The sequence below is a fragment of the Lepidochelys olivacea genome (assembly GCF_965140295.1).
Source record: "Lepidochelys olivacea isolate rLepOli2 genome assembly, chromosome: 8".
Classification (NCBI taxonomy): Eukaryota; Metazoa; Chordata; order Testudines; family Cheloniidae; genus Lepidochelys; species Lepidochelys olivacea.
In genome coordinates, this window is record NC_140418.1 from 16,295,929 (window position 1) to 16,317,311 (window position 21,383).

Sequence of the window (21,383 nt, forward strand, 5' to 3'; positions counted from 1 at the left end):
TCCTTTGATTGTTTCTCACCTAGGAAAAATAATGACAATCTACGTAGAGGATGGACTAGATTTTACCAAGGAGTTTCCAAGTTCATTAGTTGCTTTATACTACTCCAATATTATGGGGCAGTCAACAGCCATTACCGTTATATTCTACCCATACATATGTCTCTTGCGTTCTTGCATGGAATTTTCTTTAATCAGAGCATTAAACATTCTGGGCCATATCTCACCTTTCGATGCACCTTTGCATTAAAAAGACACCCTCTGGCTGTCTTTTTAAGATGGAACATAATAAAACAATGCTGTACATTAGCAGGCTCAGAATTCATCTATCCCCACACTCTTGAGAATTCTTATTTTTTGAAAGATTGGAATTAAGAGTATGACCAGCCCTCTTGTTCACTGACAATGCCCAGCAACTTTTGAGTCAAAGATAACTAAAAATTGGAAGGTAGTAAAGCCTTCCTATATAGAAGCCTACTATAGAAACCAAAAAGCTGAGATCCTTATTCTTTTAAAACCAGATTTCTAGGTCTGCTGCATAGGCAGTGAGGCAATTCCCTCCCCCCACTGCTTATATTTTCTTTGAATAATTGTTTTTCCTTCATGTTTGCATGGGAAATATAAACCTGAACACGGGCAGGTTATCTTTCTGCCTCTCCTTGATGTGTTTGCTGTAACCCACATTACTAACAAAATTACTCAGTGTCTAAGGTAGCAGGAAGATGGGACCTTTAGTAAACAAACTAAATCTGTGTTTATTTAATTTAGCTTTTGTTTAGTTTGTTGCTACCTTGGTTTTGCTTGTCCTTTGAAAACTCTATAAAGCTGCCTGAAATGGTGACATCTGGTGGTAATTCTTATCATTGTCAGCTATTTCCTTCCTTGTCCGGAAGCATTAGTCAAGCTCTAATTATTCCTATTATTATTCACTAGATCCTTTCCCTAGAGTAAGTCCCTTTCTGCTGCTCAAAGGGGATTGACCTAAGGGAATTTCCCCAATGGTGTGGAGGCATTCCTGGGATGTGAGGGGGCAAAGCCAAATCAGGCTGTGTTCCAAGGGTACGTCTACACAGCAAGTGGCAGCCTGCAGCAGCGAGTCTCAGGGCCCCTGTCGACAGACTCGGGCTCACACTACGGTGCTAAAAATAGCTATGTAGACATTGTGGCTTGGACTGGAACTTGGGCTCTGGAGCCCACCCCCCACCCTGGGCTTCAGAGCCTGAGCTGCAGCCCAAGCCACAGAGTCTACAGAGCTATTTTTAGCATCATGGCATGAACGCAAGTCTGCTGCCTGAAGCCCTGAGACTCACTGTCGCTCGGTGTGTAGCTATACCCCCAGTAGCCCTGGACCAGCAGAACAGTCCCTAGGGTACTGCTCCAACCAGTGTTAAGTCATCTTAACTTGTGCCAGGGGCTGGTTTTGCCCCCAGCTTGCTCCAGGATTGAGTGAGGCAGGAAGGTGGCTTTGAGCCTTCTTTGGAATATTTGAGGATTGAGCTCTTTATTATTACCTAAATATTTATCTTACTGTAGCATCCAGAGGTTCCAGCCCAAATTGGGGCTCCGTTTTGCTGGGTGGTGTGGATAAACAGAGACAGTCCCTGCCACCAAAAACTTAGGCCCACATTCTTTACTGGTGGTTAGGTGTTGCCCCACCCAGAACTGCAACATCTAAGTCTTACTGAAAGTCAATTGGTTAGTTGGGCCTGGTCTACATTAGAAACTTACATCTGTATAGCTATGTGTCTTAGGCTTTGTCTACCCTACGCACCTTTTAGCGACACCGCTGTGCTGCTACAGCCGTGCTGCTAAAAGGCGCGCAGTGTAGCTGCAGTTAGTCGACACAAAACTCCCACCCCCAACGAGCGGCAGCAGCTGTGTCATCAGCAGAGCGCTCCTGCTGACAAAGCACTGTTCACACCAGTGCTTTTTGTCAGTAAAACTTTTGTCATTCGGGGGGGGGGGGTGGTTTTTTTACACCCCTGAACAACAAAAGTTTTGCCGATGAAGTTCCACTATAGACAAAGCCTTAGGGATGTGGATTGTTTTCACACCCTGAGAGACGTAGCTATACTGACCTAATTCCCAGTGTAGACAGCACTAGGTTGATGGAAGAATTCTTCCATTGACCTAGCTACTGCCTCTTGAGGAAGTGGATTACCTTTGCCAATGGGAACACTAGGCATTCCAATGCTGAACGTCTAAATACCTTTCGAAAATCTGGTCCTTCCAGTCTGAAATTATGGTCAGACTTTATATTACAGTTTCATTATTAAAAGGCTTAATAAATGATTAATAGATGTTATGAGCATATTATAGACATGAGTAGCATGAGTTAGAGATCGTTAGAAGCACATCATCAGAAGGTGTTACAGATTGTTTACAACCCTGGTTTATAGTAATCTATTGACCTGTTGCAATCTAACAATCGATTAACCATTTAATAAAGCATGTAATAATCATTTATTAACCTTTTTTATCTTAATAAAAAGTGCAACTGAAATTATGTTAATTTTTGCAAGTAATCTCTGAGGTTATGCCTTCCCCCAAAACTCTGTAATCTTATTGAACATAATAATTCTAATGAGACCTTATTAGATTTAAGTGAAATGGGCAGGACTGTAATTGTGTCACTGAATTTATTTCTTGATTTCATGTAAACAGCAGCAATTATCTTCTCCATGAGGAGTGCCTTATGACAGAAGCCCAGATGTGTTAAAATAAAGACAGATAAAGAGCAAGGCCAAGGGATGGTAACCCACAATGGCCAAATACTGAAGGGGTTGAGCAGCCCAAAGTACATTTCTTGGCAAGCCCCCACCAAGCGCATGTACAATACATGTATAGCTCATAATCATGAAGGCTGAGTGGCTCAGCAGATGAGGTGGGACCCTACCAGACGTTAGGAACAGGATACTCAGCAGAGCAGGAAATCCAGAACTTATTTCAAGAATAGTTGTGAGGGCTAAGGCAACATCTTCAGTCCACACTTGCATTGTTGGAAAACATGTTCTAGTCTAGAGAGCCCCCCAAGAATGTTGCCATTCATTCCTTAACAGCTCCTAGTGCTACCTATAGGCCCTGCAGTCACAAGCCTGGATTCTATAAGATGCTGTTAGTGTACTGTGAAAATCTAAGACTTCTGCCAATGCTGCAGCCCCTTTATGCTACCCCAACACCACTTTTGCCCCTTTCCCCTCTTTTCTGCACCCAGCACAGCAAAGGAGAAACTGTGAATCTGGCCCTGAGTGTGCAAGTGTGGAATTGCAGGGGTTAAGGGTTAATCACCATTTCAGTGGAAAGGCCCATGGGAATGATGATGTATGAAGAGCTCCAGTAATTTAAAAACTGCATTTCAAAGGCATGTTTGCCTGCTTGGCCCCCTCTCGCCAGCCTCCCCACAACATACACACACTCACCCCTTGGCTGTGATTATTGATCTAAAGGCAATTCCAGCTCCAGAACTTTACTCCACTCTGGAAGGATGAACGTTGCCAGGGGGCCTTTTTCCATGTGGCCTGTTTGGGTTCAAACCAAAAAACAGACAGACACACATACAAGTAACTCTAGCTGCCTAAGCAAATCCCATTGTCTCATGTGAGGGCTTTAACTGCTGACTCCCAACACAAACCAGATTTCTGGGGCCTATTGTGTGGAAAGAATACACTGGACACAGCAGAGCATAAGCTCTGTTTTGCCAGTCAGGAACGTAGTGGAAGATACATTGAACCTACAGCCTTAAAGGGGACACCTCTATGCCTTGAGGTGTGGTTTCATTATTCCTCACAGTCCTTCCAAGGAGCACTTGGTGGCTGCTTCCCTGCCCCCCTTTCTCCAAGAAGAAAGAAAAAAGGAAGTTTTTTAAAAACAATAATTAATAGTATTTATTGAACAAAGAATAGTATGTCCTATTTGGCAAGATGCTGAGTGCCCCGAGATGTGCCTAGCACCTTGCAGAGAATGGCCCTTTTGTAGTAACTAAAGATTGGCCTGAACAATTGCATGGTCAGCAGAGTTGAGATCCAGGGTTCTGGCTTTGTATCTATCTATTAATGGAGGTGCCTGATTACCATATGGACTTCAGAGAGAATGGGGACTGTCAGTTGCCAGCTAGGGAGGCAGTGCCTTGGTTGCCCATGGAAATTATCTCCCGCAATCCTAAGGCAATTGGCCTTGGTTAATGCTACTGTCTCTGCTATTGTAACAGACAGAACTGAGTGCAAGTTGTGGATTCCTTCTCTTTGCAAACCACTATGTGGTTTACCCTTCCCTTTAGAAGAAAAGGAATACTGTATCATTCCATCACAGACCCTTTATCCCCAGTCCCTAGCACTAGCTGTGCATCAGGTTCCACATTGTGAACTACGTAAAACAGTAATCTCCACTGTCCTTTCCTTTGAAACCAATTGATCCCGCCCAATACAGCCTGTAAGCAGAATGAAAGATATTTTCCTACATGGTGGCAAGCGAGTCAGTAAAGCCAGTGGAGACCCTGACTGAGGAGCAGTCTGCTAAAGTGTAATATCTCCTAACAAAGACAGTACCTTTCCCAGTTCTGTTTCTGGCACTACCTGTCTCCTCTGAACAGTTAGACAGGAGGGATTCCTTGTTAGTGTCTGAGGCTATTTGGGAATCAAGAGGAAAGCACATCACGCATGAATGCCTTGCTTCAGGGCCTTGTCAGCATGTCTGATGAGGTGATACCATACAAATTCCAGCCAGACTTCTCCATGGACAACTAAGAGCCCAATTGCTCTTTGTAGCAGTTGTGCCTGGAAATTACTAAAGGCCAATAGTTTGGGTTTACATTATCTTTAGGCTCCAGAAGAAAAATAACTTATGGTTTATTGAGCCGGGGGGAAATAGCGTTGGCTTACTCTGCCTGTTTTCTGAGTAATCGTGTATCCAGCTTTCTGCCTGAAACCCACATCAATTGATGCTCTAGCCTTTTGGTTTAAAATGGAAAGTGTCATTACTCATTATGGACAACAGAAAACTATAGGCAGGGACCTACCACAACAAAATGAGTCTTCCCCCTTCTGACATACCCCCAACCCACAGCCCTTAGGATCCCAAACAGCATTAAAAGGCTTGAGGTACCATCATCAGTCATCTTAAAATAGAGGTTTTTATTTCTGTTGTTTATAATAAGCCCTTTAAAGCTTAGAACTGAAATCTCTTTATTTCCTACTAGCATATGTTTTGTTATCGTGGGGTTGCTCATGAGTGCTGGGCTGTGTACAGTGAGTGGTTTGTTACTGCCCTTGAGTGGTGGGCCATATGTATCAGTTTGTTGTTGCAGAGTAGCTAATTGTGCTCTGGGCTCTGGACAGTTTTTGGTGTTATAGGGTATTGAACACTTAGCTCTTTTGCATCCAGTTTCACCATCTGTAAAACAGACATGATTCTGATCTCACAGGGCTTGGGAGGAAAAATAATGTTTTAGGGAGTTTTAAAGCTAAAAAATAACCTCTCTCTGTATAAACCCCGCTATATAAACAACCCCTTGGCCCACTCTTGCCTGACAAACACAGTAAGCCATGCTGATTGGGTACTCAGTGTGCATCCCTAATGCACGAGGCAGATCGAGGCAGATCGTTAAGATCGTTATGTCCATGCAGCAGTATGGTCTAGTGCAGGGGTGGCCAAACTTACTGACCCTCCAAACCACAAACGATAATCTTCAGAAATTCGAGAGACAGGTGGGCCTGCTAGGGCTCAGGGCTTCAGCCCCGCTCCTGCTGAAGTCCGAAGACACCCCCTTTCCTGCAGGGCTGAAACCCTTTGCCCCACCACCCTGCTGCATGGCAGAAGCCCCGAGCTCCTCCTGCCCCAGTCTGGTAGGTAGAGAATTGGGGGGGGGGGCCTCTGCAAGCCGTACTGTTAACTGTAAGTGTCACATGAGACTCACAAGCTGCAGTTTGGCCACCCCTGGTCTAGTGGCTAAAGCATGCAACTGGCAATCAGAAACCCTAGGTTCCAATCCCAGAGCCAACACTGATTTAATATATGACCTTCTTAAAAGCTGTTGTGCTCTGTGGGGTCATGGGATATTATTTCCCTAGACATGGGAAATGTGTCTCAATGTCGGCACTATGCGGTGCAGGAACAATGGTTATGGGCTCTAGAATGGCATTAATGAATTAATACAAGGAGAACTGTACAAGGACATAACCTTTATGAGGCAACCTCTGACTTGATGATACTGACTGACTCAAAGTATCCTCAGATGCCGAGCGCAATTAAGCCCCATCTTTAACAGCAGGCAAGGAAATGATTTTGCTGATCCCTCTTGGGGTCACTCTATTTGCAAAGCACTTTGGGATCCTAGAAGCGGTGGCTCTATAGAGATGCAAAGGGCCGTTCTTCTTCCTGACTCCCTCATCCCCAGCAGGTCTCCAGGCAGGAAGGTTAAATGGGGCGAAACACACCATATTCTCAAAGGTCACCGTTTTCCCCCTTCTACTCCCACTCCAATTCCCTTGCAGGACGCAGGGCTAAATGTCAGACCACAAAAGCAATACAGCCCAGGTTTGTTTAGTGTCTCACTGCAGGTGTGGCTGCTCCCACGTATGTACTTGCACACCACTTAACCACTTCCTTCTGCTTGGTCTTCCCAGAAACAGGCAAACAGGCACTCACAGCTCATCTCAAGGCAAGGAGGAGACTTTGAACAGTTGTATTTTAAGGTTCTGTTTATAGACACCTTTCTCCAGGGACTTTCTCTCCCTTTTCCTCTGTCTCGGTCCCTGTGTATTTGGTAATGAAGATATAAATGTTCAGTTGTTTGTGGTTGGTTCACTGATAGGTTCTGTCTAATACAATGGGGGTAGAAGCAAAATGAAAGAATCCAGCGCAAAGATTTTGCTATCGCTACTTCGCAAAGGCCCTGATCTGGCATTCCTGGGGCACTCAAAACCCTCACTGAAATCTCACCCAGCTACGAACCCCAAATCTCCAAGCAAATCTCAGTCAAAATGGCCAAGTTTCACCTGGTTTCCCCATCAAAACTCTATGAAACCACACCTCACTCCTGATGGCAATGCTGAACCATCGGCCAGTCCCAGGTTTACACAAAAGGTTCTGGAGCCTCAGCAGATCTGCTCCCTGACACATTCCAAGTCTTGATTTCATAGTGAACAATGAACATGGGGAATTTTCATGTGGTGTTGGGTGTAACTGTGAATACTCCCACAGCTGGAGTTCAGAAAAGCATCCAAACTTAGCACAGGCTGCAAAATCTGGATCTGAGTTTGGATCCAGATTTTAAACAACTCCCCTGCCCCGTAGTTCAGGAGTGTTGGAATGTAAATTTTTGGTTTCTAATCCAAGATAATCCATATGTCCTAAACTTGTGGTTCACCATCATTAAATATATCATCACTCAACAATGAAGCTTTCCCAAGTGTAGTATCAGGTGGAGTTGTTCCAGATAGGACTCCATTGTTTCTGGGTTGGCTACAAGCTCAATATTGATTTACAACCCTGGAAATCCAGAGGGCGTTAACTGTACTAGTGCTGAGGGGCTTGTATAAGGGACTGTGTACCTTGTCACGTTAAATTCTAGGAAACACTGTCTGGCAGAATTCTGCCCCATATTCTCTTGCTCAGTATCTTATTTCTTTATTTAGTATCTAATAACTGCTCAATGTAATTGCTGTTTTATTTTGAAGTTGCTTGAACCAACAGTCAGATGAGAACTCTGAAAAAAAAATGACTTATTTGAGATATGATTCGACAGCTGAAGAAAATGTTATCCAGTGAGGGACTACAGTGTATAAGTACCTTCATAGGGATAATATAGCAGCGATAAGAGTTCCAGAGGTAACTGCACCTCTGGCTCTGTTGTGGCCTCTTTGAGGGCACCCGACTCAGGTCTGAAGCCTCTAGCTGTCCCCTTTCTTAAGGCAGGAACCTGCCTTCCTCTCCCTCTAGACTGGAGATTTAGGCTGCAATTTCTCCTGCAATTCATTATCACCTTAGCAAGCCTGAGTTTAGTTCAACACCTGCTCTCTCCAAGGGCCAAGGCAAGAATTAAGTAGTGACCTGCCAGCCTTCATAAAGCACAGTATTATCTATTCTGAACAGTGTTGCCAACCTTGAGATCGAAAACCATTTGACTGGCCCATAAAACCATGAGATTTTATTAAAAAGATGACATTGTGTCTTTTCGGTCTGTCTTCTAGCAGAGAGAGGTGTGTGTGTGGACCCCCACTCTCCTTATTGAATAAGGTGACTTCTGGTTCTGGCTGCAGGAGCTCTCACCCCTCTACCTGTCTTCTGCCCAGCAAATTAATTCTGTGTCCCCCAACCCCTAAAACAATCCTGCCCCCCCAGTTCTCATAGCAGTTCTTCTCCTGCATCAGTTCTGCCTATCTCTTGCCCCCCCATCTGCCCAGTCCCCCTTCGCCCCCATCAGTTCTATCCCCCCAAGCTTGCCCCCGATCCATCAGCTCTGCTCCTCCTGGTGTTCTTCACCCCCTTCTGGGTTGGGAGGAATTCTTGGATTGGGTGACTATGACTCCCTCCTGTATCAGACCGGACACTTTTTACAGTTTTTCAGTCCTTTGCCAGGCTTCTCCAAAGCTGGTAAAACCAGTCTATGCACTTTCCTCCAGGGAGGAAGAAGGGGTTACCCTTCTCTCTGCTTGTTTATTTGCCTGGGGATTTGCATTAGTTCCCTCCTCCTCCCCCAATGATTTTAATTTCTGCTTTTCACCACCAGCCCCCCTGAGCCCATACATATAACACTTACAAGCTGATAAAAATGGTCTTTAAATAGTCCATAATCCTATTATTCAATTCTCAAGTTGACAATCCTTGGTCATACATGCTTGTGTGACATCCCCCCCGACAGTCACTGAAATACTTGTCCTACTTCCAGAAAGAAATTAACCTCTTCATATTCAGCAAGTAACAATACAAGTGAGGAAGGGAAACAGTCACTTTTTTTTTTTCATAAAAATAAATCAGAAGTTTCCTAGTTCTCCACGCCTGGTACTAACGGGCTCTTTAGTCCAGTGGAGAAAGGCATAAAAAGAACCAGTGGCTGGAAGCTAAAGCAAGACACATTCAAATTAGAAATTAGGCACAACTTTTTAACAGTGAGGGTAAGTGACCATTGGAACAAACTACTAAGGGAAGTGGTGGCTTCTCTGTCTCTTGATGTCTTCAAATCAAGACTGGACAGCTCTTTTTGGAAGAGATGCTTTAGCCAAACACAAGGGCTCAAACACAATGGGCTTAATGCAGGGGCAACTGGGTGAAATTTAATAGCCTGTGATACACAGGAGTTCAGACTAGATGATTTAATGGTGTCTCCTAGCCTAAAACTCTATGCATCTATTTTCAGCACTGTACATAATTAAAATTTAAAGAGTTTAAAAAATCAAATGTCTTTTTTGTGGTTAATGCTAATTGATTGTTTCCTTTTTGCATTTCTCTCAGCCAGGACAGTGAAAATAGACTGGTAAATTTCACTTTTGTTTCTGGCCAGTTTAAGGTTCTGAAGCCCAAGGCTGTAAAATTTTGGTTGTAAATGCTGTAGTAGGGATTTAAAGCCAAACAAGCATAGTTTTCACTTGAATTTATTATTATTCGTGGAGACATTCCTATCAATCTCAGGTTTCACAAGATGGAAATGGAAATTACCCTTCCAAAGGGTGACACTCACCCCTGTGTAGAAGATTAGCACAAGCCCTAAGCACTACGTAAGCCTTCAAAGTACTGCCTAAGTGATATATGGCCCTTGTGTTGGTCATTTGAACAGGCATTAAAATCACCCAGTGTCTCTCTAGGAAAAAAATAATGATTGAAATGTAAGTACTTTCTGCTATGCTGATAAAATCCAGTCGGTTATGCAGGTTCCTGGCTGAATACTAACTGGGAAGGCCTCCAGCTCTGGGGTATAGATGCACTCAGATATTGGTTTACCCTCCTCCTCCCAGTTTAGAGAGGGACATAAATTGAACACTGGCTAGGAACCCATCAAACCTTGGTGAAAGTTTTGGATCTGACTCTGGTCCTTCTCTGCCCCAGACATGAACACACCAAGAAGGGGATCTGAAGCTCTAAAGAGGTACACGCTGTGTCGAGCCTTCATGTGACAAAGTTAGCGAAAAAGGTCATATAAACCACAGGCTGCACGCAAACAGAATCATGCAGCTGCTCTTGCACTGACTCCAAGCAAAACAGTGCCCCGTTTGAAACACTGGTGCTATTTTCATTTGTGTAGTCTCAATTTTCATACCAAAGCAGAAGAGGATCGTATTTTTCAAAAGGCTGAATGACCCCTTCTCAACCCTCTAACCAAATAAAACAAAGCCTCACAAAAAGCAAGTAGTAAATGAGCAGTATCCAGTTTTGAACACTTGAGGAATTACAGTCCTAATATGCAAATATTTTTATACAGAGCCCTACTCAAAAAATGCTCAGGCGCTTTATATTTCAGACCCACCTCTTCAATCCTGATTTAAAACAGAGAAAGTTTCAGCTTTCTTAATGTAAATGGAAAGCTGATTCCATAACTATAAACACATACAGCTCTAGCCCCAAATCACTCCAAGTTATATTCAAGAGAAACCAGTGCATATGCCCTGGACAATGAGTGAGATTGTAAGAGAAAGAGCCAGTGAGAAAGGTGCTCTAGTTAGCCTTGGTCTACACTAGGAGTTGAGGTCGAATTTAGCAGCGTTAAATCGATTTAACCCTGCACCCGTCCACACACCAAAGCCCTTTTTTCGACTGAAAGGGTTCTTAAAATCAATTTCCTTACTCCACCCCCGACAAGGGGATTAGCACTGAAATCGGCCTTGCCGGGGTAAATTTGGGGTACTGTGGACACAATTAGACGGTATTGGCCTCTGGGAGCTATCCCAGAGTGCTCCATTGTGACCTCTCTCGACAGCACTCTCAACTCAGATGCACTGGCCAGGTAGATAGGAAAAGGTCCGTGAACTTTTGAATTTCAATTTCCTGTTTGGCCAGCGTGGCAAGCTGCAGGTGACTATGCAGAGCTCATCAGCAGAGTTGACCATGCAGAGCTCATCAGCAGAGCTGACCATGATGGAGTCCCAGAATCGCAAAAGAGCTCCAGCATGGACCAAACGGGAGGTACAGGATCTGATCGCTGTATGGGGAGAGGAATCCGTGCTATCAGAACTATGTTCCAGTTTTCGAAATCCCAGAACATTTGTCAAAATCTCCCAGGGCATGAAGGACAGAGGCCATAACAGGGACCAAAAGCAGTGCCGCGTGAAACTTAAGGAGCTGAGGCAAGCCTACCAGAAAACTCACAGAGCACAGACAAATGCGTGGAGGCAGACAATGTCAGAGTGCAGGAAAGCACAAAATGACCAGGAGGAGAGGTGGCGGGCTGAAGAGAGTAAGTGGCAGGCTGAAGAGAGGGCTGAAGCTGAAAGGTGGCAGCAGCATGATGAGAGGAGGCAGGATTCAATGCTGAGGCTGCTGGAGGATCAAACTAATATGCTCCAGCATATGGTTGAGCTGCAGGAAAGGCAACAGGAGCACAGACCGCCGCTACAGCCACTGTGTAACCAACTGCCCTCCTCCCCAAGTTCCAAAGCCTCCTCACCTAGACACCCAAGAACGCGGTGGGGGGGCCTCCGGCCACATAGCCACTCCACCCCAGAGGATTGCCCAAGCAACAGAAGGCTGGCATTCAATAAGTTTTAAAGTTTTAAACTTTTAAAGTGCTGTGTGGCCTTGTGCTTCCCTCCTCCACCACCCCTCCTGGGCTACCTTGATAGTTATCCCCCTATTTGTGTGATGAATTAATAAAGAATGCATGAATGTGAAGCAACAATGACTTTGTTGCCTCTGCAAGCGGTGATCAAAGGGAGGAGGGGAGGATAGTTAGCTTACAGGGAAGTAGAGTGAACCAAGGGGTGGGGGGTTTCATCAAGGAGAAACAAACAGAACTTTCACACCGCAGCCAGGCCAGTCATGAAACTGGTTTTCAAAGCTTCTCTGATGCGCACCGTGCCCTCCTGTGCTCTTCTAACCGCCCTGGTGTCTGGCTGTGCGTAACCAGCAGCCAGACGATTTACCTCAACTTCCCTCCCCACCATAAACATCTCCCCCTTACTCTCACAGATATTGTGGAGCGCACAGCAAGCAGTAATAACAGTGGGAATATTGGTTTCGCTGAGGTCTAACCGACTCAGTAAACTGCGCCAGCGCACTTTTAAATGTCCAAGTGCACATTCTACCACCATTCTGCACTTGCTCAGCCTGTACTTGAACAGTTCCTGACTACTGTCCAGGCTGCCTGTGTACGGCTTCATGAGCCATGGCATTAAGGGGTAGGCTGGGTCCCCAAGTTTAACTATAGGCACTTCAACATCACCAACAGTTATTTTCTGGTCTGGGAATAAAGTCCCTTCCTGCAGCTTTTGAAACAGACCAGAGTTCCTGAAGATGCGAGCGTCATGTACCTTTCCCGGCCATCCCACGCTGATGATGGTGAAACGTCCCTTGTGATCCACCAGTGCTTGCAGCACTATTGAAAAGTACCCCTTGCGGTTTATGTACTCGCCGGCTTGGTGTTCTGGTGCCAAGATAGGGATATGGGTTCCGTCTATGGCCCCACCACAGTTAGGGAATCCCATTGCAGAAAAGCCATCCACTATGACCTGCACATTTCCCAGGGTCACTACCCTTGATATCAGCAGATCTTTGATTGTGTTGGCTACTTGCATCACAGCAGCCACCAGAGTAGATTTTCCCACTCCAAATTGATTCCCGACTGACTGGTAGCTGTCTGGTGTTGCAAGCTTCCACAGGGCTATTGCCACTCACTTCTCAACTGTGAGGGCTGCTCTCATCTTGGTTTTCTTGCACCTTGGGGCAGGGGAAAGCAAGTCACAAAGTTCCATGAAAGTGCCCTTACGCATGCAAAAGTTTCGCAGCCACTGGGAATCGTCCCAGACCTGCAACACTATGCAGTCCCACCAGTCTGTGCTTGTTTCCTGAGCCCAGAATCAGTGTTCCACTGCATGAACCTGCCCCATTAGCACCATGATGCCCACATTGCCAGGGCCCGTGCTTTGAGAGAAGTCTGTGTCCATGTCCTCATCACTTTCGTCACCGCGCTGACGTCGCTTACTCACCCGGTATCGCTTTGCCAGGTTCTGGTGCTGCATATACTGCTGGATAATGCGTGTAGTGTTTAATGTGCTCCTAATTGCCAAAATGATCTGAGTGGGCCTCATGCTTGCCGTGGTGTGGTGTTTGCACAGAAAAAAGGTGCAGAACGATTGTCTGCCGTTGCTCTGACGGAGGGAGGGGCGACTGACGACATGGCTTACAGGGAATTAAAATCAATAAAGGGGGTGGCTTTGTGAGAAACAGAATGGCCCCCTCAAGGATAGAACTCAAAACCTCAAGGATAGAACTCAAAACTGGGTTTAGCAGGCCGTTGATTTCACGGAGGAAGGGAGAAGAAAATGAATACAAAATAAATCTGGTCTATTTCTTGTTTTGATCCACTTCATCTATTTTTATACATCTTGCTGGCAGCAGACTGTGCAGTATGACTGCTAGCCATCATCATCTCCTGGGTGCTTGGCAGAAGATGGTGCAGTATGACTGCTGGCCATCGTCTTCTGCTGGCTGCTGATTAAAAGACAGTGCACTGCTGGTAGGACTCAATCGCCATGAGACGAAACTTAAAAGGGAAATGACCTGGCTGAGTCACTCCCATGTTTGCCCAGGTGCCCCTGACCTCATCGAGGGTGATTAAAAAGAGCACCCAGGACTACGTCGATGACAGCTACCAGTCATACTGCACTGTCTGCTGCCAAAAGCAATAAACTGCTGCTGTGTAGCAATGCAGTACCGTTTTTGCCAGCACGCAGGAGACGTATGGTGACGGTTAGCTGAGCGGGCTCCAAGCTTGCCGTGGTATGGCAACTGTACAGGTAACTTGAGAAAAAAGGCGCAAAACGATTGTCTGCCCTTGCTTTCACGGAAGGAGGGAGGGAAGGGGGGCCTGACGATATGTACCCAGAACCACCCGCGACAATGTTTTAGCCCCAGCAGGCATTGGGATTTCTACCCAGAATTCAAATGGGCGGCGGAGACTGCAGGAACTGTGGGATAGCTACCCACAGTGCAATGCTCTGGAAGTCAACAGTTGCCTCAGTACTGTGGACACACTCTGCCGACTACATGCACTTAGAGGATTTGTGTGGGGACACACACAATCAACTGTATAAAAACGCTTTCTACAAAACCAACTTCTATAAATTCGACCTAATTTCGTAGTGTAGACATACCTTTTAGACAGTGCTGTTGCTTATAACCTTGTACGTGAGAAAGAGCCCTGGGTGGCAATGTGGCCTAGTGACACAGCAAAGAACTGCATGTCACAATTGTAGCCCTTGCTGTGTGACCTTAGGCATGTGATATGAATTAACAACGCTGTGCCTTAGACTGTGTTATAGAAAGGGGTATAAGAATGCCTGGCTCTACAGGGTTTTGAGACTTCGTTAAATGTTTATAACATAGGTTGTGTTCTTCAGGTAATGGCCTTATATTTATTTCAATTGATTTCCCATTTAAAAAACACTTCTCATAGGCTCTCATAGGCTCTCATTTACCTAAGCATAATATTAGAACCACACATTCACACAAAAATATAAACATCAAGCCACATTATTTAACTAAATCCAGTGGCTTCACCTCACAATACAGTCATGATGAAAATAACTAGGACAATGGAAGATCAGTCCCTAATCCCCACCCCACTTCCCAAGAGCAGGACAAAAGAGAGAAGTTTTGCAACATGGTGTGAAGGTCACCCAGTTCAGGCCATTCATGTCCAACTCACCCGGGGCAAGTTCTAAAATTCAAGGCCACTCATGGAAGATGCCCTGCCAGTCGCCCCCCACTAAAGCCAGAGGGATCCAGCTGTATAGCAGAGGTGGGGGAGGGTGGTTCTCTTAAACAGGCAGCTCACAAGCCATTTAGGGCTGCATGTAGGTGCAAAGTGTTGCTATTACCTACTGTTCTATTGGGAAACTAAACTAATGTTTGTTAGGAGACTTGCTTTTTCTCCACGGAGCTCTAAGCAGTGTTTATTTATTGCTATGAGCTTTCACTGGCAATTGAGTGAGAGATTTCAAAATGGCATTTGGCAACAGCCTTCACATCCTGGTAAATACATCTTTTACCTTGAAAATGGTGGCAGTTTTAGGGCATTAACATCATCTATTCACAGAGCCAGGTAGGAAGGGAAGAGCTTGATCCAAACCACATACTGGCACCCTTAGTATTTCTAGCACTTCTGCTCAAGCTGACAGTTTACGGTTGCTTCTGACAGTCAGCAGTAAAGTGGGGAGCCGAAAGGGAAAAACAGCAGTGAAAAAGAAATCTCCAGTGTTCTGAAAATTAGGATTTATCTCCTCCCCTCCCCAATTAGTTTCGGACATTAAACACTCCAAACAAAAAACCTAAACAAATATAACACTACCTATCACTGGGGAAAGATCTGTAAATACGCAATCCCTCCAGAGAGCTTGAAAGTGTAATACAAAATTTAAAAATAACCTAGAAGGAGAGAGGGTTGGCTGATAGACTATATTATGTTTGAAATAAGAAAAATTAAAGTTAGAATAGGAGAGAACTCCTGATGATATTCAGCAATTTTATTGGTGTGACCATGGTAGCAGTTGAATAAAACCCCAGAAGAGGGCGCTCCTAGCTAAATTTGCAGGCACTGCAGGATAACTGTACCTGAGAAATAAGGCATTAATGGTATAACAGTGCGAGTACATAGCTAACTTTTGATAAGGATCCACCCAGCCCTTCATCCTGTAACAATGTTTAAGGTCCATATGAAGGCAGGAAGGAAAAGCCACTTCAGTGCCAGAGAATTTTCTTCTACTACTATTTTCTTTTTTCTTCTACTACTAAGATACAGTAAATGTGCTATCAAAAGTGAATATATAATTGTGGGAGCTTTGCTTGTAAAAAGTGCAAATGAGAATGATACACACCCACACTCAATCACTAGGGTTCACAAAGTTAATTGCAAAGTGCCACTGAATGAATCGTTAGCTTCTAAATTCATATTTCTCCAGTATCTGCATCCTTTCAGCAATCGTTTCTACTGGTTCGGAGTTTTTTGTGGATGTCTAGCTCGATGCAAACGAGCGCATGCATACTCACTGTTATAGCTACCCATCTGAGTAAAGAGTGTGTTCCAGGAAAATAAGCTTCCATTTTAGAATTAAGTGTGTCCTTGGATATTCAGAAATTCTCCAAAGCGACACTCATTGGTGTGTATTAGGGATGGGGACACTGCTTTTGCTTAATGTTGAATTCTTTCCAGTATCATGATTCTGAAAGCTGACACAAACTCTAACTGTATTGTGAAAAAAGGATCAGGGAGGGGAAAGAGCCTAATGAAAAATAGTTAAAGTTGTGTATAAATATAAGTGCATTACAATCATAGGTAGGACACGTTCTTTGTCCTGATGAGCTTACAATCTATCTGGGAGAAGGGATCGGTGCTATGAAGAAGGAGGAATCATCTTTTAAAAGACAAACATAGGTTTAAACTACAGGAAAAACAAGTGTCATAAACACAGGTAGATTTGTGGTCCACCAAAACAGCTCAAGAGCTTCACAAAAGTTTAACTTACACCAGTTTTGTCTGTCTCCAGCCTGTATATTATATGACCCATACTGAGATTGTTCATACCTATGACTAGAGTTAGTCTAATAATTCCTTGTGAATAATTCCTTTGTGAAAGTTCACAGTTGTTTTATTATTTGTGAATAGTTTTTCCCATTATTCAGCCAGTTTTACTAATGAGTCAGTTCGAATCCAAGACCTCCTTGCAAATAAATAAGGTACCTGTTTGATCCTGTACTTGGTTTTTCCTTTCTGTGGCCTTGAGCAAGTCACTTAACCTGTCTGTGCCTCAATTTCTCCATCTGTAAAATGGGGACAGTGATGATTAATTCCCTTTAGTAAAGCTTATTGAGTTCTGTGGATAAAATGTGCCAGACAAGCGGTAAATCTAGGGGAAATTACCTTTTGACTGACAAATGACACAGTCTGCAGTTCCTGATAGGCTAGTTCATAGAATCATAGAAGATTAGGTTGGTCATCTAGTCCAAGCCCCTGCTCAAAGCAGGACCAAACCCAACTAAATCATCCCAGCTGGGCCTTAAAAACCTCTAGGGATGGAGATTCCACCACCTCCTTAGGTAAAGCATTCCAATGCTTCACCACTCTCCTATTGAAATAAGGTTTCCTAATACCCAACCTAGACCTCCCCCACTGCAACTTGAGACCATTGCTCCTTGTTCTGCCGTCTGCCACCACTGAGGACAGCCTAGCTCCATCCTCTTTGGAACCCCCCCTTCAGGTAGCTGAAGGCTGCTATCAAATTCCCCCTCACTTTTCTATTCTGCAGACTAAATAAGCCCAGTTCCCTCAGCCTCTCCTCATAAGTCATGTGCCCCAGCCCCCTAATAATTTTCGTTGCCCTCCACTGGACTCTCTCTAATTTGTCCACATCCTTTCTGTAATGGGGGCCCCAAAACTGGACGCAATACTGGCCTCACCAGTGCCTAATAGAAGAGAATAATCACTTCCCTCAATCTGCTGGCAATGCTCCCACTAATGCAGCCCAATATGCCATTAGTCTTCTTGGCAACAAGGGCACACTGTTGACTGTTATCCAGCTTCTTGTCCACTGTAATCCACTATTCGTTTATGACAGTTCATTCAGAATGTCCAGTTTTATATATGGATGAAATTCTCCGCTGTGCAGAGGGCCCACATAAGGCCAATACACCATTTACGTCCTACGTAAATCCTCAAAAACAAGGTTTAAGTGAGACTGAAGTGGTGCATAGACTTATGCTGTACCTAGGGCTGAATATCACCCATGTATAAATAATGTAAAGTCCTTGCCTATTTGTACTGGTATACAGGGATGAGGGATAGGCTGGAGTGGAGGGACTCATATAAAGGGCACACGTCAGGGTGCTAAACACAACCACATATGACACTCAAGTTACACGTTTTTAAGTTACTCGGTTACATGTTTTTAAAAAGGAACCAAAAGCCCCGGTATTTATCAGCAAAGCATCTACCCCAAGCTTTTTCAGGTAGTGGGGTAAGAGGTGGCTTTCCCAGCCAGTATTTGGGGGTGCCAGATGTGCAGAATGCTAAACAAACCAGTTTGCATTGATCTCCAGAAATGGGCATCACCTTCAGGGGGCTTTATGGATTGTAAATTGTATCCGACATAAGCAGTATGCAGAAAGCTGGATTTGATCTTTCCTTGAGACACAGACTGGTCTGTTTGGAATGGCGTATTAGTTATGTGTATGTCGGAATGAAGATCTCCCCTTTCGTACCCATGGAGAATGTGGGCTATGAACCTATGGGTGAAGAGAATGGACTAATAACTAAATACTCTCGCCTTCGTTTTCGGAGCCAAGAAAACAAATGGCAGAATGGGGCCAGCATATCATTCAAGGCCTGCCCCCAGGCTAATTATAAACAAGTGATGGTGAGTTTAGTTGGAAGACTGCCTTACAAACTGGTGCCTCTCAGACTGCTGTTCTTTGTCTACCTACCTAATGACTGGGGTCTCAACAACTTTTAATGGGACATACTGAGCTGAGAAACTTAGCTGGTCTCCTCTTAACATTGTGAATCAGCTGGTATATAATATATTGTAGCCACTGAATTCTAGAATCTAGATAACACAGCAACTCAGACCACTTCCTACTCAGGCGTGCGTGGGGGTCGCTCATACGCCTGGTAAAGATACAAGGAAATCCTTCTCAGAGCATGCCAGGGATCTGTGGGGCATGCTACTATTGAGGAGAACAGAGGGTGTAAATGAGTTGAATGCTGTAGCTGGGCTTAAAAGGAGTGGATAGTTTCCTGATCTCTAGAAATTGCAGTTATATTCACTCATTGCCATGGTGTGGGGGGTAACCTTCCTCTGAAGCAGCAGAGAACAAAAACTCCTGAAGGAACAGCCTGTGGTTTGGCTCTTAAGATTTTGTGAGTATGTCTTGTCAAGATTAAGGGCTAGGTGGTGCTGATGCACCCTTTAAGTGATGATGTGTAGCAGTGCCAACCATCATCAGTGTGGAGAAGGAAATGTGCTTCAGACAAGCCCCCCTTATATACTGCTACCACCTTGCTCCGTGGTGTAGAAGCCTGCTGGTGGCCTTTGCCAACAGCGAGTTACTACCCCTCTCCTCACCCCATTCAGTTTAGATCAGGGGTGGGCAACCTACAGCCTGCGGGCCAGATCCAGCCTCTCGGGGCTTTGGATCTGGCCCGCGGGATGACCACCCCCGTGGCACCATGGGTGCTGCGCCACTCCTAGAAGTGGCCGGCACCATGTCTCTGCGGCCCCTGGGGAAGGGGGGGCAGAGGGCTCTGCACGCTGCCCTCACCTGTGGGTACCTCCCCCAAAGCTCCCATTGGCCAGGAATGGGGAACCGTGGCCAATGGGAGCTTCGGGGGGAGGTACCCACAGGCAAGGGCAGCATGCAGAGCTCTCTGCCCTCCCTTCCCCAAGGATGTGGTTCTGGCTGCTTCCTGGAGCGGGGAAGGGCCGGGGCCAGGGCAGGCAGGCAGTGAACCTGCCCTGGCCCCGGTGCGTGCTGCTGCCACCCTGGAGCCACTCCAGGTAAGTGGTGCCAGGCTGGAGTCCACACTCTGAACCCCTCCTGCACCCCAAACCCCTGCCCTGAGCCCCCTCCTACACCCCTCCCTGCACCACTGTCCTGAGCCCCCTCCTTCACTGTGCACCCCCCTGCACCCCAACTCCCTTCCCTGAGCCCCCTTGTACAGCCTGCACCCCTCCTCTGCCCCAACCCCTTGCCCTGAGCCCTTTCCTGCACAGCGCACCCCCTCCCACACCCCAACCCCCTACCCCAGCCCTACACTCATGGCCCTGCATGCAATTTCCCCACCCAGATGTGGCCCTCGGGCCAAAAAGTTTGCCCACCCCTGGTTTAGATGGATAGCCAGCTGTGATGATTCAACAGCAATGGCCCATGCATGAGGGTCAGAGCCAAGCCCACCTGCTCAGGGAATAGTGGCTTCACAACGCCTGCTTGTCCCTACTCACTTGGCCCCCAGGTCTAAGGAGTGCACGCAAGGAAGTAAGGGGGAATCAGACCTCCCTCTGCTTATAACCTTGTGAGGCTGAGTCAGGGCAGCCCCAATCTGCTGGAAATGCTAACCAGTGGAGTGTGAATAATGCCAAATGATGTAGTACAGCTGGCCAGATGTAAATTTGGTCCAAAAACCTTTAAATTTTATATAGCATCCTTAATACACAGTACACTTCAGAGAGAGCGAGAGCACACCAATTGTATGCTAAAGAGAAAGGGAAGGATTTATGGTAAGATTTTAAGAGATGAAGTGAGTCAGCACTTGGTTGGAGGGAGACATTTCCAGATGGATGGATCAGCACAGGCAGATGAGTGACTCCCACACTCACCAAGTCAAAGGGAGGGGCAGAGAAGACAAAGTGAGGAATAAGTGCATGAAGGAGTAGGTTGATGTATAAGGTCAGAGAGGAAGGATGTGGAGAGGTCTTGGATAGTTTTGTAAACCATGAGGTCAGTTTTGAGCTGGGTCAGAGATATCTAGAAAGGCAGCAATGGTTTCTAGCAGAGGAGTATGATGGTTTCACTTCCGTGGCAAGGAAGCACTTTCGCCACAGCATCCTGGTGCACCTGCAGTTTAGAGAGTAGTGACTTAGAAGAGGGAGTTGTAATAGTCAAGCCAGGAAGCACTGAAGGCCTGAATAAGGGTTTCAGCAAAAGCAAGATCAGTATGAGGGTGGATTCTGGCAATGTTAATCTGGAGGTGGGACAGTCAGATTTACTGACCAAGGAGATGTGGGAAGAAAAGAGTCCAAGGTCAAGGATGACTCTCAGATTTCTAGCCTCGGAAGGAAAGAACAAGTCTAAATTAAGGAAAGGCAGGCACAAACTAGACTTTATTTTTAAGCAAAAGAATTTCCAGAGTCATTCATGCTCCAAGTCACTAGGCTGTTGCAGGCAAATTGCAAATCTTTGGATGGAAGGTTGAGGGAGGAACCAAGTTTAGGAAGATAGTCAAATGGGGCCAAATTCACCTCCAGTTTCACTCCGCTGCCGTCAAACCAGTGGTGCCAGTGTTGAGACTGAGGCTGGCTCATAGTTCTGACAAGACTGTGTTCAGCTAGTACTGTACCCCGTACCAGTCGTATTCGACCTCCAGCTAGTGCCAATTACCTTTTTTGCTTCTTTTCTAATCTTTGTCATGAGGATTAGCCATTAAACTCAAATTACTCATGTTTAGCATAAGAGCTGGTGGCATGTCTGCT

The 21,383-nt window shown here is 45.5% G+C and overlaps 2 protein-coding genes across 5 annotated transcripts in view; one reads left to right on the forward strand and one right to left on the reverse strand.

The window, feature by feature from the left end:
• Positions 1 to 21,383, forward strand: part of LOC311524837 (uncharacterized protein) — a 208,916-nt gene that overhangs the window by 149,192 nt on the left and 38,341 nt on the right. The window lies entirely within an intron of this gene.
• The window catches only part of FGF1 (fibroblast growth factor 1), a 68,088-nt gene that overhangs the window by 28,101 nt on the left and 18,604 nt on the right, over positions 1 to 21,383 (reverse strand). Inside the window, exon 3 of one of the 3 annotated variants that reach the window (XM_084636379.1) lies at positions 16,880 to 16,959. The exons of the other annotated variants lie outside the window; for them this stretch is intronic. The gene's annotated coding sequence lies outside the window, so the exon portion shown is untranslated. The remainder of the gene's footprint in view (positions 1 to 16,879; positions 16,960 to 21,383) is intronic. 3 annotated transcript variants of the gene reach the window in all.